At 39.9% G+C, this 6,000-nt stretch overlaps 1 protein-coding gene across 9 annotated transcripts in view; it reads right to left on the minus strand.

The window, feature by feature from the left end:
- Nucleotides 1-4,693, minus strand: part of zmiz1a (zinc finger, MIZ-type containing 1a) — a 204,583-nt gene extending 199,890 nt beyond the window's left edge. For 6 of the 9 annotated variants that reach the window (XM_049481286.1, XM_007249521.4, XM_007249520.4 and 3 more), the window contains exon 1: nucleotides 4,484-4,693. The gene's annotated coding sequence lies outside the window, so the exon portion shown is untranslated. Of the gene's footprint in view, nucleotides 1-4,111; nucleotides 4,276-4,483 lie in introns of all 9 variants that reach the window. The other 3 variants (XM_007249522.4, XM_022684763.2, XM_022684758.2) reach the window with 2 other exon arrangements.
- Between the last annotated feature and the right edge of the window lie 1,307 nt (nucleotides 4,694-6,000).

The raw sequence follows: 6,000 nt of genomic DNA on the forward strand, positions 1-6,000 counted from the left end.
CACTGTGTAATCCTGTGAAATGGCCTATGCTACTGTACAGTAAATCCAACCCTTTAAATAAATGAGCACAAACTTGTCTAGTCCCTGTTGAGATGGTTTGCCAGAAGAATAAGACAGGATAGGACTCTCTGGAGCAGATAAACACAAACTTAATTGCACTATTTCTAATGCCAGATGTGGGCTAGAGGACCTTCTAGCTATGGAGCAGCGGAACTGTGTTCGTAAAACTCAAAAAAATGAGGAAATGAGGTGGAGTGGTGATCATCCAACATCCTGACGTAACTAAGTACAATCATACATTCCCCACAGCAATACTTCAAAATCATCAAGTACACAGTTACTCCACAGTTACTTTTTTCAAAAAAATAGCAGTAATTGAAGCAATTGTCTGAATACTTTTGTCCATACAGTGTACGACCTAGACAAATACCAGTTTCCAACAGAAGCCCATTAATTGAGAGGAATATATGGCTTTAACACACACCAGAAACCAGGTAATGCTATACTATTCAGACCCTTGTAATGACCCATAAAACTACTAGTTGGAGGCCCGGTGATTCCATCTTAATCTAATTTGCCGTTATGAGAAAATCCAGTCACTACTACAACTTTCCTGGTGTCCCTTACAACATGCCTCATGCCCTTACATGAGAATGGCATGGCCAGGGTTGTGAAGCTTCTGCCCTCTTGGTAAAGCTGATCCTCGACCTGGGGCCCCTGTCTGGAGTAGTGAGTAAAATAAACTCCTCTCCCAGACACATTCTCTATTCCTGACTCACACAAATTAAGATACCGACATGAGGACATCACTTTGCTTAGCAGTTTTGAAATACGAGCTGAGACAGAAGGTTTGGAAGCAGTTTGGCAATAAGTACTGCTGACTTAAAGAAAGAAACTTGCTGCCTTTCTTAGTCCCAGTGAATGGTTTTCATAGCATTAACCCCTTAACTGGCCATTAGCCCGCAGGCAGGACTGTAACAAACAATTGACCAGTTGATCAGTTTGCACAGAATTCCCTGTGGTTACTGAATAATATATAATGCCCTTAGTATGTAATAAGCCTTGGAGTGTTAAAGGGTTACACACATACATTACGCCCTTTTAGACACTGTATATAACGCTACACTTTAGTTCTTTACTGACATAACTACCAACTGACATAGCTGCCAACATACCTAACATCAGTTTCAAAGGCCCTACAGTAGAGCCATGTGGGAATTCACAGGATATGTTTAAGCAGTAGTTTCTGTTTTAGAGTAAACAACCATTTAAAAACCTATGGATCAATAGGTCTTTTTTTTGCAATACCACAACACAAAACCAATGTTCTTCTATTCCATAACTCTATGGGTTCTGCCATTTTAATTATATATTATCACAAGGACATAGACATAAGTATATCCAGAGTTATAAGCCTACGAATAAGGCCTGATTGTTCTCCTAATGTAAGAAGTATGTTGGAAATCGAAAGGCTGCATTTAAAAAGAGATACACAACTACAACAATAGGTCTGACTCTGGCATATAAGGACACTGCAAGCTAATTACCTTTCACCTTTGCACCAAAGGCAATCTACTGTGCAGTAAAGGGAAGCTTTTACATTATCAGTATCCACACAGCCATGTAAACACTGCCTGAGATTATACAGTGCCGGAAAAGTAGTCAAACAATTGTCATCAGATGGCGAAAAAATGAAAGTGCAAAGAGCAGCGGCTGCTTCCATTTCAGCATTTACGCGTTTTGTGGAGTGAAACAGCACTGAATGAAATGAAACCATTGAATGAACATGAATGAATACAGTTTCCAAACATCAGAAAGAACAAGCTAAATCAGGACAACAGCAGAAGTCAGACTGCTGTCAGTATGTTACCATGTAATTAAAATGTGGTACCACTGACACTTCTTCAGTTTACACATTTAAAACATGTTAATGTATGTGTTGAAACGTAATCAGTTGTTTACTACTAGCCTACTTAAGTCTAAACAATGTGGAGAAGTTGTGTCAGGCTCTTGTCTTCCTCATCTTCTCCTCGCTTTCCAGTGATGACAGTCATGTTTCCCTAAAGCCTCACAACAGAAGAATCACAACCACCATCAGGGAGAAAGCTAGGGCTGTTATGTACCTCTTCAGCAGGGGTTCAAGTCACGTTACACTTCGCAAACTTTTCTGACTGTGCATAGCTAGAAGTGCACACCTGATTCTTAACTTGTCAACAAATACACAAGCTCTGGCTCTAAAAACACTATATAGTAAAACAGAATCTGCCCCACAGTGTTAAAGACATAGGACTACTAGTAGGCTCCTTGGACCAGAATTGGGCACTCATAGGCACTTAAGTTGCATACAAACTGACTTCAGGCATCATCCTATAGTATCTGAAGCAAATAAACATAAACATGGATCCATGTTTAATGCCAGGTGTGGACTGGAGAGTTAGTTACACAGCACCTCAGCATTGACCTGTGAAGCAGTGGATCTAAAGTGTGTTTTCTCAAAAATTATAAGGCTCCATCCAATACTTTTGGGATCGGTTGGAGAACAGGAAATGTATAAGTGAGGTGGTGATCATCCAACACCCTAACTACAATATTGCTCCAGAAATTAGAAGAAATACTTTTATGGACAGTAGAGACAGATACTACCTTCAACAAAAGCATCAACAAAAGGATCAACTCTGGATAAACTTAGGGATGTGCCATATCATATTGTACCTGATAATATCAGCAACATTTTTGAATATTGTGATCATTATTTTACCCTGAAATACCGTGCCATATCACCCACCACTTATTATCACATTAGGGTACTACGTTTTTTTGCTGTTTTTAGCTACTACTAGAGATAGATCATATCTGTCTAGTATAATTTATTTTACTTTAATCCTGGATATATGGAGATGTTTGGGGTGCTTTATTAGTATCATTTGTAACTTCTGATACAAATCTGATAAAATTATTGCATTTTTTTTTTTATATCTCAGTTAGGAATGTATCATATCTATATATCATATATGTTTCAGTAGTGCATTCTTGAAATATTTTTTTTAATTCAGTGTTTTGTCATATCGTCAAAAGTATTGTTATCTCAAAAATACCATTAAATATTGTGATATTATTTTAAGGCCATATCGCCCACCCCTAGATAAACTTTATTATTATTATGCTACCTTAAACTTTCCACATGTGCTTTCTTGTATATGCTAGCTATACTGATTTGAGACTTGACTTGGACACCAGCTTTATTTATAAATAAAGCTTGTTATTGTTGTTATTATTATATTATAGAGCTAAAAGTGATGTGTATACAGAGAGGCATATGAGCAAAATAGCAGCAAAATTAACAAAACAAACAAACGAAGCATGTTAAAACAGAGCAAAAACAATAACCCAGCCACAAAGTGATAAAATAACCGAAATAACCCTATTAACACTAAAAGGTTAATAATTGGAGCAAATTCTTTTTAAATACTTGTGACTTGACTTAACATAGGACATAACTAAACCTCTCCAGCCTTCTCCATCTCCTGCAGAAACAGCGGTCAACTCTAGCTGCCTCAGCGGCGGAGCAACGCTCTGAGCCCGGGAAGCCCAACTTCTGTCTCCCCGCTGCCTCACGGAGCGATGCTGGGCTACTGCAGACTCGCCACATGCCCTCTTCTTCCACATTTCTTCAGCGTGGGCTGGCTTTTAAATGCTGGGTTAACTTAACTTAGCCAGTTATCAGTCTGTGGAAGCATAAATAAACTTAACTATAGCTGTTAGTGTAAGTTTTTGGAGGTAAATAAAGCTAGCTCCGATAGGTTAAGTGAGTCGTTGTTTATTAAGGTTATAAAGCTACCGAACACGCTGCTGCTGCTTTAACGCCAAGGCTCTTCCCAGCTTTTCTACGGCGCCGAGCGGTAACAGCCGAGCGCGTTCAGCGCCTGACAGGGAGCGGGGACGGCGAACAATGAATGCCAGACCACGAAACGTGCTCAAAATGCGGGCACGGGGAGTAAGTGCTCGGGTTGCTCGGAATATCGCGCTGGGAACCGTAACCCACACACACACAGGCAGAGCAAATCCCCAGAAAATACACACACACTCATACATACATAGGTAATATACATACACACTCGTCCTGAACCGCGCGAGAGCCGTTGTTCTACCTCCCAGCCGGGGTGAAGCCCGAAAAGCCCCTCGTTTCCAGCCCGAGCTCTCCGCTGAGCCGCTCGCTCGCGCGCGCGCTACTTGGCTGTTTCTTCTTTAGTAGCGGAGTGACTGCTCCATTGTTAGCTTGCCGAGGTCGGAGAGAGAGAGAGCTATGTTAGCTAGCGCCCAGGCTACAAACATGTTCAATGCAAACCTCCGCGAGCTCGCGCGCGCGCGCACACACACACACACACACACACACACACTCACTCACTCACATACACACACAAAGCTCTCCAAGCTCTCCAGCCATGAGGAAGAAGAAGGAAGGAAAAGGGGATTCAGAACTTACTTTCAGATCCAGTCAAAAAGCACGGCGCCGGAAAACCCGAACAAAAAATCCTCGTGCCTGACTGAAGAAGGCGCGTGCTATTTCTCTCCTTTCTACTTCGCAAACACTAGCTAACTAGTAAATATGGGGGGGAAGCAGCGCACAGCGTTTGGCCAGAGTGTGAGACTGCCTGAATCAACTAACGTAGTGCACGGCAAGTTGAAGTGTCAAATTACATCGGCTATTCTATTACCACAGAGCCATGCTGCCGGCTGCTGACAAAACGCGTCCTGGAATCCCGAGCAGCGCGTACCGGCTACAGCCTGCCTCCCCGGACCAGCGGAGCGGATTTACACGCTCGCGCGCTCACAACGCTTTGGGAGATTACACTGTAATATGCATACATACATAATATAGTTAAACAATGATAAACAGTGATAGACCAGCATACAAAAATACATTAGATGATGTGCACATATCCATTGTTTTAACTGAACAATATTTTTTTTTTCAATCTTCTCAATCTTTTTTAATTTTCATCTTCTTATGTTTTGGTCAAATTGCAGCTAGCAGCATTTTTTATTTTTTTTTGGGGGGGGGTAATGTTTTTGTTTTCGATGTGATCACATTAGGTTGTAAACATATATAATGGGGTGCCCAGTGGTCCAGCGGCCTGAGCGCTGCCACTATGATCAGAAGATCGCCAATTCGAAGCCTGTTTATGTAGCTTGCTAAGATTCGAGTTGCTGCGTTGTCTGTTGCTGTGATGCTACTCAATTCTGCATCAGCAGCAGTTCGAAAAAAGTCGGTGGCTGAATTCACATGTATCTGAGTAGGCATGTGCTAGTCTTCACACTCTTGGAGTTAAGGCATCACTAGTGATAGGGGAAGTCCTGATGAGTTGGTTGGGTAATTGGCTGTGTAAATTGAAGACAAAAATATTATGAATGAAGTTATGAATATGAAACTGAAAATCAAAATTAAAATAAACGGGGTAATATTCTTAATTTTTTTCTTTTTTTTATGATGACCAAAGACCAAAAAAACATCAAATAAAAGATTAAACCTTTAAATCTTCTTATGTTTTGGTCAAATTGCAGCTAGCAGTGTAAAAACAAGAAAAGTAAAACTTAACATCTCATTCATCATATTTTGTACCATTACATGTAGGCCTATCATAACTAAAATAGAGACTAATTTTAATAATAATCGATCATCTGTGCTGAAAGATGTTTTTTCACATTTAGGAAATATTTTATGTAATTACGTTAGGTGGTAAATGTATTATAAGGTAAGAGGGATTAGCTATAGTAATCGATTATACAGTATGTGCCTGGAGACATGTTTCACATTTGCAATAAAAGGGGGGAAAACGCGAATATTTTTTTTTTATGTAATTAACTATATTTTGTTGTATCATAACTTGTTTAATAAACTAAAACTGATTATAGAGTAAGAGTGATTAGTTATTATATTGTTCTAATTATATAATAATCTATATTGAGATGTATTTGACAGTTGCAAAAAAAAGAGAAAAT

This window comes from Astyanax mexicanus, chromosome 7, assembly GCF_023375975.1.
Source record: "Astyanax mexicanus isolate ESR-SI-001 chromosome 7, AstMex3_surface, whole genome shotgun sequence".
NCBI classification, from domain to species: domain Eukaryota; kingdom Metazoa; phylum Chordata; class Actinopteri; order Characiformes; family Acestrorhamphidae; genus Astyanax; species Astyanax mexicanus.